The sequence below is a fragment of the Cyprinus carpio genome, unplaced genomic scaffold, assembly GCF_018340385.1.
Source record: "Cyprinus carpio isolate SPL01 unplaced genomic scaffold, ASM1834038v1 S000006629, whole genome shotgun sequence".
NCBI lineage: Eukaryota > Metazoa > Chordata > Actinopteri > Cypriniformes > Cyprinidae > Cyprinus > Cyprinus carpio.
This window is the reverse complement of record NW_024879261.1, coordinates 576,651-589,287: the sequence shown is the minus strand read 5'-3', so window position 1 is coordinate 589,287 and position 12,637 is coordinate 576,651.

Below are 12,637 nucleotides of genomic sequence, written 5' to 3'. Positions count from 1 at the left end.
GTTCTTTATGGACCATTTAGACAAAAATTCTTCTATGGCATTGTGAAGCATTATATATGTATAGATTATTTATATAATATTGTAAACAAGAGCTGTCTTTGAAGCCATTTGTCAGCTTTGTGTGAGAATCAGACTAAAATTGAAGTTATTCAAAGAATATTTTATAAATAAAATCCTATTTTTATATCTATTGATTTATGTCAAGTCTGGATGCTTCAGGTTTGACAACCCCTGGTCACGGTTCACTTTCAAAGCACAGAAAGAGCAGCTTAGATATTCTGCAGAAATTACAAACATGAGGGTGCGGGGTTAATTAACAAAGGATGTGTTTGGGGGAATATTCCTTTAATGAAGAGCTTAATGAAGACAGATATTTGGTGTATGCTGCTGAAAGTATGCAGACAGGCTGGAACATTTACCACATGTGAACATGATTTTTTAATGGTCCAGGACATGGTTGGCGTAGCCCACAAACTTGAGAAATCTGGAGGCTGCAGTCATTGAAACCTCACAGACAATGCAATTACAAGCATAGTTCACCTAAAATGAAATTTCTGTCATCATTTCTCCACCCCAATAGTCGTTCCAAACACACACACGAGAAGCTTTAAAATACTGTACTGGCCGTTCTTTTCCCTGCATTTTACAAGACATGCAGACTAGCTTTCATTCAAAGTCTGCAAAACGAAAAGAAATCAGAATCCGAATGAGCTTTATTGCCAGGTAGGTTTACACATACGAGGATTTGTTTTTCGTGACAGAAGAAGCTTCCGCAGTGCAACCGAATGACAGCGACAGAACAACAAACAGATTAATAAAAGAATAAATTAAAACAAATAGGAAACACAATGTAAGAAAGAACAATATACAACTTGACAATTGTATTGTGCCAGGTATATTACAATAGACGGTTTTGTATGTACAGGTATATTGTGTGCAAACTGAAATTTAGACTACGTATGTGTGTTAGAGCAATAAGTGTATGAGTGTATATAATAGTGTCAAAAGAAATAAATGCTATATAATAACCTGTCTATCAAAAAGAAATAAATGATATAGAACTCCTCCCTATGTGGAAGACTATATTATGTTTATATATGTCTGTATATTAACTCTCCTAAATTCATCGGCTTTTCACACTTCCAGGGGTAAACAGAAATCGTTATCTTGCTATACACTGCGCAATAATTACTCAGAGTTAACAATTAATCTGGGAATGTTCAAAAGATGATTCCTAAAAAACCCTATATTAATGTTTCTTATTTGCATAGTTGCTGTGTCAGTTGTCAATTAACGCGAAAAATGTGGGACACGACCTTGGTTGACATAACGGCTCTAGCATTGCACATCCTTATTATTTATTATACTGTTGCCTGTACTATCAAGTTTTTTCTCAATGAATTTTTCTGACTATCAATATACAAATGAAATGGTCCTCTTTTGTCCACGCCAGCTGATGCATTTTCCTGCCCCCTTGTAACCATTTTCCTCCCCCTCTAATACTGACTGTTTTTACAACGCCAAGTGTGTTCTGTGACGTCCAAAGCATGTGAGATAATGAGGCATGTGATTGGGTGTCTGTTTGCAAAGAATTTATCCATATAAATTCTAACACTGCTTCAAAAATAACACTGTGTTTTAACCTGGGGTTAAAAGCGGGGTTTAAGAACTAATGATTAACTCGGGGTTAAAGCACAGTGTGAAACGCCCTTCTGAGTGGGCCCCCCCCTGGACGGTATATCTCGAGGTAATACAGCTGATATCAAAATGCAGTTTAATGTTACGAGTTGCATCTGAACCGAGTGAGCAGACATGACGCAACAAACAGACACGAGTGCAGTAAACCGGAGTGCACTAATTCTGACTAAAATATACATTTTGCTAAAATATGTGTTACTGGACATTACATGTGCCATATGTAGAATGTTAAAACTTCAGTCTACGCGGATTTTATCATAGCAGTAACTCTAAAGGTGACCTTTGTAAGGCGGGTAACTCAATTGTAGGCCTAAATAAAGTTGTTTTGTGATATCTTCGATTAGCAAAGTAGGTGTGATACATTTGATACCTAGGGGTGTAAAAACGTAAAGGATATCCAAATCTTCTGTGAAGTAGCAACAGATCGTGAGAGAGGTGAAACAGATCACTAAAAATAAAAATCTACGTGTTAACAAGCATTCAAGCCTGTATGGACCATTTTTATAATTCCCTAATTTTATGGTGGTGTTTTTCTGGTCATTTCTTCACCGTTCTAGTTCCTCTTTCATTCTCGTGAAAAGAGTACTCATGATGTTCTTCAGAAAACAAAAAAAAAAACCCCTTTGTGCTCCACTTACTAAAAGTTTGAAGCAAGTTTGGGAAATGACGGTACTAAATTACTGAAATAAATTTTAAGTTTGGGTGATTCTATCCCTTTAACAACATGGGACTACACAAAAGAGCTCACCGAAAGAAGTACTCTGAAGGATACAGATGTAAAATACTGTAAGGTCCTTGCAGAACTTTTGCCAGAAAATCTGTTTTTGTAAAGGACCTATCTAAATGTCTCAGCCTGATCTCACCTTTAGTGCAGACTCAAATATACAAACACGACGATCACACAAAGATGGGAATGTAAGCGCTCCACAAGCACTGAGAGCCGCACCGTAACGTGCAGATCTGACTTTAACCATTTACAGGCAACAGGACTGAATTCCTTTCAGTCTCTGCAGAAGGGCGGAGAGAGGGGCCAGAAAATAGAGAGATTGCCGAGTTAAAATTCTGAAACGATGGACTGGATTATTGTTTGCGAGAATCTTGATGCCGAGTCCATAACAACAGAGCTTCAGTGGGCTCTACAGAGCAGAAAACCCACCACAGGACAGCCGACCAGTGTCGCAACAGCTGGACTCTGTTCGTCGCGTTTTTTTTGATGAGGCTGTCCGCTTTGTCCCCAAGCTTAGCAAGGTCATCAAAGATCTCATGAAATACAACAACAAGCCAGTCAAGGTGAGCGAAGGTCATCATATGATCTTTGAAATGGAACAGATATCATTCCTAATTCATCAAGTCAAGAACTTTTTGCAAGACTTGCAAAGGCAATACAAACTTTTAAAACAGTTCTCAGCACATGATCATAGAGAGAGAAAGAGTGCAGCACGCACAGGTGAAAGTATTCTTCTGCTGTCGTTTTGTGGTGTGTGGTGTTGGGGGATTTTAGTGGCCAGAAATGTGTGGTTTGTGTGTGCTGGTAGCTGTGGCTATACAACGCACCAACCATCTGAGGCCTTATTTGACTGTAATTAGTATGTCTATGTTTGATGACATCTGGTGCAATTACTACTAAAATATAGCCCACAAGTGGCAACAACTTGTGTTCCAAGCAGGCTGGACACAATTGGAAAATCTGAAAGAACACACCATGAGTGGGGATGCAATTTGTTGGGGCTGCAAGTTTTTTCCATAACAGTTGCACAGATTTGAAAGGTTTTCTTAAGTTATAAGCGCCCCTAGTTCCGTACAATTGGTGAAATTTGGCATCTTTAGAATTGTTGTCAAGTTCAAGAGTAGCACTTACCCAAGCAAAATGTAAACCAAAATTTTCACTTTTTGATCAAATGCTTGCATCCTTTTCTCTATGTGTAACAAGTTTTTAATTTTGCGGAGAACTAGTTTAGTCATTAGCATTCTCATCAAAAAAGAAACTGGCTTGGTTTCAGTGGAACTGATTTTCTAAATCTCTCGACCTTTTTTTTCATTCTAATCTCTAGGTGGAACATATGAAAAATTTCTTAGAAAATCAAACAAAAGGGGCACGGCAAAAGTATGGAAAAAAAAAAAAACATAAACTGTTTTTGAAAGGTCATATTTTTAAAATGTATTTTAGTTCATAAGATCCATTTAACAAGTTTTTTTTTTAATCATTTTTATTTTAGTCCACAGGTGGTAGTACCGTTGTTGCCACAAGTGGAAATTTACTTAGTATAGTGTCCAAATGATATATACTGTATGCATACAATACACAATTGTACAACTGACTGTTTCAGGGTCTCTGCGATTGTATCGTCTCTGCACAAACTCCTTTAAGGAGGACACAATAAATAAAAAATAAGCAAAGAGGACGAAGTAGAAAATCAAACAAAAAACAAGGGCTTCCAGCAGCTTGGTTGCGAGGACCTAATTTAATTAACTGAAATTGATTACTAAAATAATCAAAAGTAAACAGTTTCAAATTTCCTGGTAAAAGCTGATTGTAGTAGGAACGTTAATAATACCTTTCTGGGAGGAAATGTTACATATCTGGAGAGATACAGACGTCTCACTCCGTGCTTTGTAGAATAGAATTGAGAAGTAGAAAGAGACAGAAGAGCTGGGATCAGGACACAATGTGTCACAAATATGACATTTAACAAAATAGATCTTTTATTTAAACTAAAACTGGACCTTCTTCCAATAAAAATGTACCTAAAAGAAAAAATTATAGAATTCACAGTTTCATTATACTGTAATACTATCCATTACTGGACCTGTGCTACTGTAACTTAAATAACTAACCATCGGTATTATGATTTGCATGTTTTTTCTGTCTGTTTCCAGAGTCCTGGAACTAATGCACTATAAAAATTCATTTTTATGAGGTCTGTTTTATCCTAGAAAATATTAAGACAGTAGGGATTGAACATCACAGGGCAATGTGCCATTTAGAACTTCCCAGGGACAATATGCTGTAGCCCATCAGCCTCTGTCACCAATAGCAACCTACCACAACCTTTATTTCACTGCATTTTCTGGAAAACTACTCACTCAAGACAATTTTTTTATGAATGAAAAGCTGTAGCCAGATTTTTTATTATCATCACAGTGTATTAAAGCCGTGAGCAGAGGTTATTCTATTTTTCAAAAATTCCCCCAAAATCAATCAAAACAAAATTTAGTTGTACTGTGCTGCAACATGGAACAAAACTTCACGTGCATGTTCCCCATTGCTTACTGAAATTGTCATACACACAAGAGGGGCAACATGTAAATAAAAACAACACCAAATACATAGAATGTGCAAGATGCAGTGTGCGAAGTTTAAGCTTTTGACTGAGTTTGATGAGGATTCCGTTGAAAACCCATTTTTTAAGTCTTATTTCTATTAATGCGTAACACGGTACATAACTTTTGTATCACACACTTGAGAAGACTATATACCATCTGAAAGGAATCTTCTCTTTTTTCTTTAAGAAGCTGAAATGACAGAACATGAACTGCAGAGCAAAAGAAAAATAAATAGAAAAAATACGGCAGCATCTGACAACAATTAAATAATGAAAAGGAAAAAAGTAACTTAAGCACAAATACCATGGATCATTACGGAGTACGTTCAATAGAATATACTGTATGATTAAAATAGAAAGTTAATTGGCCGTTTTGCTTTAGTGCAGATCTAGTTGTGTGGCTTTCCTCCTCCCTGCTCTAAAAACACTAACCTTGCTGAAAGCCTCTTTCCAGAGTAGAGAGAAAATGAGTGAAAGAAATGAAGCAGAGAGTGAGAATAAAACGAAAGAATGAAACGGAAAGAAAAGAGAGATTAATGATAAAATGGTTAAAGACAAAAAGAAAAAAGGAGAGGGAGTGGACAGGTCGACCTGTATGGACTTTGAGGTAGAGCAGAACACACTTGAACAGAAACCACGACTGTAAAAACGAGCCGCTTACTGACAGAATTTCAATAGCTAGCAGCAGCGAGCTGGATGTAATTCAGTAGAAATGCAAAGTTGTACGTTTTTTTCTTCTGCTTGCTGCCATCAGCCTGCCAACTCAAATAAGCCTTGCTCCACTGTGCAACAAGCTGTTTTGATGAAGCCTGATGAAGAAGAATCTCCAACACATTTCAGACTCTGATACAGAAGCCAAAACAGCCATCACTCACAGCATTACTGTTATTGGTGGAAAGAGTGGAAGGACCAAAGGTTAAATATATAATGTGTCATGTCAGCTGATAGGTACAAAAAAGATATAAATCAAGAACCAAAATGAAGCCAAAAAACACCAATGGGAACACAATACCACTAAAGAACTGCAGATCAAGGCATATTTCGAAATTGCATACGGTCATTTAACCATGGGTGAATGTGTGGTCAAAGCAGAACTTTTGGTGTTCCATTAATTTCCATTTAAACCACATGCGAATAAGGAGGATGGAAACTGAGCATATCTTTCACTGTGTAACAACAATATTGTCAGATTGTTACTCTGACCTGTAGCTTTAAAACTTTTTATATAATAAAAGGGTGTTCAACCAACAGAGAAGTCTCACAGCTTGGCTCCACGCAAAGCATAATATAAGTAAAAGGAGATGATATGTTTTAGTATTATATTTTATATAATTTTCATTTATAATGTATTTTTTATATTATAATTAACTTTGAGGCTTTTCCCACAAGGATGGAGGAGAGAACACACTGACGACCGCAGTGGTCTGGCCAGAGCACGGTTGGATGGAGGTGCAGGTTTCCTGGCTACGATACAGGACCAAGAACAGGTTCATGAGTATTAATCTGGCAGCTCTAGGAAGAGATCTGAACACTTTCTGAAGGATGAAAAGGCCGTTTTGGCAGCAGAGCTTTGATTACGGTTCCAAATGACAGATGCAGTCAGAGGTCGAAAAGTGAATGTTTTTCACTTTTCTTTTTCAGAATATCACCCCCGTTACAAACACAGGCTTCGGTTTTATTGAAATAATAACGCCAAGTTCAATACAGTTTAAGCTTTATTACCAGTTGTACACAGAACAACAGTATATAAAGTTTATTAACAGACAAAAGATGGAGTTCAGAGTAGCAAACAAAAGTAAACAAGTGAAAATGAAGCTAGTGTAATAGTAATCGACCGTTGTGCTCGATAAGTTTACATACCCCTTGAAGAATATGCAAATCATTTTAGCATATTCTGCAATGGGTATGTAAACTTATGAGCACAACTGTAATTGAAAAAAAAAAAAAAGCTGATTCAAGAAATAATAAATATTTTAGCTTGGAGGGTGAACTATCCCTATCTCTCCTACTGAAATTTTTATTTGTTTCTGTAATATTGTATTATGATCTCTGATGAACTCTCATAAGGAGAGATGATTTTGGTTGTTTTTCTGTTACTTTTTATATCGCTTTAATGTCTGAAATTTTGTTTATTGCAAAATTGTTTCATTGCAATTTCACGAAAAAAAAAGAACATTAAAAACAGTTCAAAATGTCCCTTTTTGTGTTTCACACACACAAAAAAGTCATATGAGTTTGGTAAAATAGATTAACTGTTTACAGCTTGTATTTAACCCATAACATTGCTTAAAGGAGATTATTTATTTGAGCTGAAGGCTAAGAGCTCGAAGCAAAGAACTGTGTCACATATGGTCTTAACTTGATGGGCCACGGCGTGTGGTAGGAGAAAATTGGCGTGTCCAACAGGAGGCCCAGAGACACCACAAATGTGGACAAAGCCACGCAATTATGTTGATAATGAAGAGAATCAATTTGAAGGGGACATACAGCAGATTAATGCAGAAGAAGAAACACATAATAAAGTTATTCGAGAGTGTCAAGAAGAAAACAGACATAACAGACAGAAGCAAGTGCCCCAAACATAAGGTAAGATTTAGCTTCAAGACTCTTAACCACTTAAAAAATCAGTAACTCTCTACTGGCAGCAGTGGACTCATGGGAAAACAGGCCTGCCTGGCGTTTCCCCTAACACAAGCTTGCCATTCCAGTGACAGAAATTCTCAATTTCCGAAATCAGTGTTTGCACAGATATCTGACCAGCTGTCTGCCTTCTCTGGCTTGGGCTGTAACTATCAGCCACATACAAAGCGGAGCCTGGTTCCACCGCAAGGGGCTGTTTTATTAAAAATGCTATCATACTGAATAAACTCTAAAGCCACATTGTGGAGCACAGACAAGTGTATCCACACACACAAACTCACATAGAGTGGGCAAGAAATGTAAATATGTGTGTGTCCATGACCAAAAGAGTGTTTGCACTGAAGAAAAAGGAAAATATATTTTTTTAAATGAATAAAAAAAAAATCCAATTTAAAATACAAGTTCATAAATATACTTATCATGTTGCTTTTATAGGGTTTTGAAAAATATTCTATACTATTGTCAAGAAAAGAAATTTGGTATGTGGTATAACCATCAAGTAACATTTTTTATGACATTTTTATGCTGTGAATACATGGGAGTGTACAAAAGAATTACAGTATATAACGAAATATATATATAAAAAAATACATTCTCAAAGTAAAAAGGTTGAATTACCTGATATTTTTTGGAGATACGCACCAAATAAGTTTGTTGAAAAATATAATTTTTTTCATCTATTTTTGTACTGTACCAAAAAAAAAAGTCATGATATTGACACATTCATTAATTAATTTTCAGTAGTCAAGTAAAAAGGTATTCACACAGTGGCATTTCAACAATACACAGTTTCACAGTAGCTTTACAGAAAATCATAATGTTTATAATATTATAATCAACTTTTTTGCTTTATATTGGTAAAGTTATATTTTGTCACACACCAATACAAACAAAGCAATAGTGAAGAAATATAGATTTAGGATGAAGCTCCACGTCACAGCAATTGACTTAAACTGCCTGTCTCCTAAAAACATACTTACTAAAATTTTTCGATCATGACTAGTTAGGCATTCATAAGGGATAGAAATATTCAAAGGAAATTTGGCCCAAAAAAAAAAACACCCCACAAATTTTGAGGATATCCTAATGTCCAAGCAGCATGTGATGCTGTAAAAACGTGAACCCTCTGAGAGAGACACCAATCAGACACAGATGTTCTCGCATATGACCTCATGCATGCATTTTCTTTCTCACCATCTCCCCGCCATCATCCTCAAACACTTTGGGTCGCCCCACCTCCAGACCCATCAGAGCAAGCGTCATTCTCTAAACAACACGGTCGTGATATTAGCTTTCAATTCTCTTCCAGATGCTTTTCACAAGGACACACCAGAGCAGTTAACAGGTTCATTTCCGTACCTGCTTGTAATGTGGAATGGGACACTTCCGATTCTGGGAATAATAGAGGGGAGTGATTTGCTCTTGGACCTGAGCCGCCTTTCCAGGCGCTAACTGCCAATCGTTTGAAAAAGTCATTGCAAATCCTTCTGAGAGGCGGTCTGCAAAGGAAGGGGGGATGCTGACAACAATCCGTGTCCTGTCCTGTCCACTCTGCCAGCTCTCTCCCACTCTGTCTGTCTCTCAAAAGAACTCAGCTTGCAGCAAGCAATTCCAGTGTTCCCGCTCTATATTCCCAAACCAGAGTCTTCCAGCAGTGACTCACTGGAGAGATTCCTCTGCATTCAAATCTGTTTCCTATAAATTAGTCTCTGTTATCAGAACATGTCTCCCGCTATGGGCTGATCTTACAAGCAGAAAGTAGTTGAGCTGTTTCCTACTATCATGAGTTTCCTACAAAAATGCTCAATTGTCGCTGCTCTCAACTTACAGGTGTTGTTGAAACATCACAGGAAGGTGAAGTATACTGTGACATTTAATAATGACCAAAAGTCTAAATCAAAATACACCAGTATACACAAATGCAGTTCATTTTAAAACAACAACAAAAAACATTTTCACTTTTAGCTGAAATAGTTTTGTGGGGGTGAAATCATTGACTGAAATGATGTTTAATTATTGCTTCTGAGATAATATATTTTGTATTTTGTGCAAATAACGTGAAAATTCGAGAGGTGGCTAGCTGTCAAATTTCTTTATCACTTGAGAACATGACAATTTTTTTTTTTAAGTTAAGTTTTTTTAATATTTGTTTTTTGTTTTTTTTTTTTATAATTTTTTTTTTTTGCATCACTAGTAATACAGAACTATAATTGATATTATACAAATATGCAATTTGTTTGCAGATTGTCAACCGCTTTTTGTATAGTTACAATGTTGGAAGTATAAGTAAAGTGTACTTTCTTTCTCCGTGTCACATGTCATTTTGCTTCATCCAGTGGACTTTTGGTCAGCTCCAGGGGTTTTGTTCCAAAAATTACAAATCAGTTTTTTTTTTAATTCCTGCACATAGACAGTTGGGATCAACAGAGGCTCGGCACCAAAATCAAAAGTGCATTATGGCTGTTGAAGTTTTTGGATGTTTTAAGTTAAGTTTTTGGCGAAAGGGAATGCCATAGGCCGTCTCTTTTTCTGTTTTTTTTTTTTTGTCATGTAGCAACATTTTCAAAAATCTTTTCAAGTTTTATTAAAAGTCCATCTTGTTAGCTGTGAATTCCCCCTTTAAAGGAATAGATCACCAAAAAAATGGAACATTTTACTGAAAATGCACATACCCTAAGGCCAAGATGTAGATGTGTTCTTCATGTAAATGTTTCTTCATCACAAAGGATTTGCAAAAAAATTGCTATACATCACTTGCACACCTATGGATCCTCGGCAATGAACATGTGCCACTGGAATTACAGTTCAAACAGCTGATACAAATATCAACCACAATAATCCACAAGTAATCCATGTGAATGCAGTCAATCGATTAATGTTTTGTGAGAACCTGGCAACCCTGATCTTAACGCACGTGCTGGAGATATACTATTAATCACAGGAGCGTCTTTACTGAAGAGACGCGCATGAAAATCGTATTCGATTTTTTGCACAGCCCTAAAACAAATGCATCAAGACGTTTTACTGTAAACCATTGCTTCTGGCTAAAATAAAAGTCCTCTGTAGAAAAATAAGAGTCCTCCCACTGGTAACCCTCTGATCTGCACATTTTGCATGTCTCTCTTGGTGTGTTAAATAAGGAAGACATACAAAATGTGCAGAGTAGTGGATCCTCAGGACTGGAGTTGTGAACCACTGCTCCATCCATAATATTTCTTTCTCCAGGGAAAAAAAAAACATTTTGTCTGAATCAGGATAGAAACATGCAGATTATCCATAGTTACAAGTGACCACAGTCCAAAACAGCTTGGGACACTTCAAGCTGACGGTCGGCTGTCAGCATGTCAGGTGTTTTTTTGTGTGTCGGATGGATTTTTTTTTTTCAGTGTGTGATATCGTCAGCTGTTTTTTGGCCAATTCTGCACGTCGAATTGGCAGCGCCGGAGTCGTCGGCGTGAGAAAGAGAAGTCCAATTGGTTATTCAGTTTGAGAAAATTTGAACAAACCAATGATGAAGTAAAGAGGGAATGCACAGAGGGAATGAGGGATAGACTTGTTATTCTAAAGGGGTGGTTACACCTCACTTTTCATTCCACTGACTTCCATTCGTATGTATGCGAATGCGTCAGACCAGAAACACAAGCTTATGCGAAAATTCACATCATGTCAAACCATCCGACCAACAATAGATCAATACGTCACAGCATGACCGTGTAGATGAATTAAAAGAAAATAAATTTAAAGAGGTCATTGGATGCCTATTTTCAACAAGTCGATTTGATTCTTTAGGGTCTTAATGAGAAGTCTATAACATACTTTGGTTAAAATTTCTCAATGGTAGTGTTAAACAACACCCTTTTTACCCTGACAAAAACAGCTCTTTTCACAGCAAGCTGTTTCAGTGCATTTCCCTTTAAATACTAATGAGCTCTGCTATCTCCCTCCAAGGGGTGACACGCAGTAATCTGAGAGACGGTAAACTTTAGCCGCATTCATTAAGACACTTGCTCATCTAGTCGGCCACATTATTAGGAAAGGTGATTTGCAAAAAATCATTAAAAAATGTAAACTCACTTCTTCTGGAGGTGAAGCTGAATCACAAATGATTCGCGCAAACATAGACGCATTTAGGTAGACCGGGGGACACATTCCCTTCAAAAAAGAATGTAATCAACTGCGTCTTCAGCTGCACTGATGTCGGGAGCAAATGACGACTGCTATGTTCATTATCACATCCAACAACAAAACACCTCAATCGCTTAGGAGCCAACCGTCTCCAATCTTGTCTACAACTGCTCCTACGTCAAAACAATGGCGGACTGATGACAGCGCACTCAGGGCAGGTCTAAGGTAAGATGACCATGTCAATCAACAATCGTGGGAGGGGCCTGGGTCCGTGTGATGTCACACAGCCAAGAATCTGAGAACGGCTTGATTTGAAAAAGGGGATATTATATATCTGGATTTAAAAAAGAAAAAAAACACTGGGTGGATTTTATCATTTAGGGTGGTTGTGTACACACACTTCCAACACACATTTCACGGGTGCGTTTTAAACAACATGTAAAGTGAATTTTGCATCCGATGACCACTTTTAAAACTGCAGCACTGTAGGAAAGTGGGAATAGATTTTTATATGTTTACATTTTTGATGTATTATAATTTTGCTGTGTTGAATTTAAGTTTTTAAATAGACGCTACAGAGTGTGACATCATATCACGACCATTGCAGCGTATAAAGAAATTTTGCATGCTCAAATTCTAGTGTGACCTTAAAAAAAAAAGCTACACAAATCTATAAGTAAAGAGTTCGGCTGGTGGAAAACGCTGCTTGCTTTGTATATCCACACTTCTAGCTCTTCTAGTTTCACAACATAAAGTCTGCAGTACAGAAACCCTGTATCATGAGAGGCGCTGTGAGCTAGTGTGTTCATATGCAATCTGTGATTCTTTTAGAACCCTTCCTACACTGACTC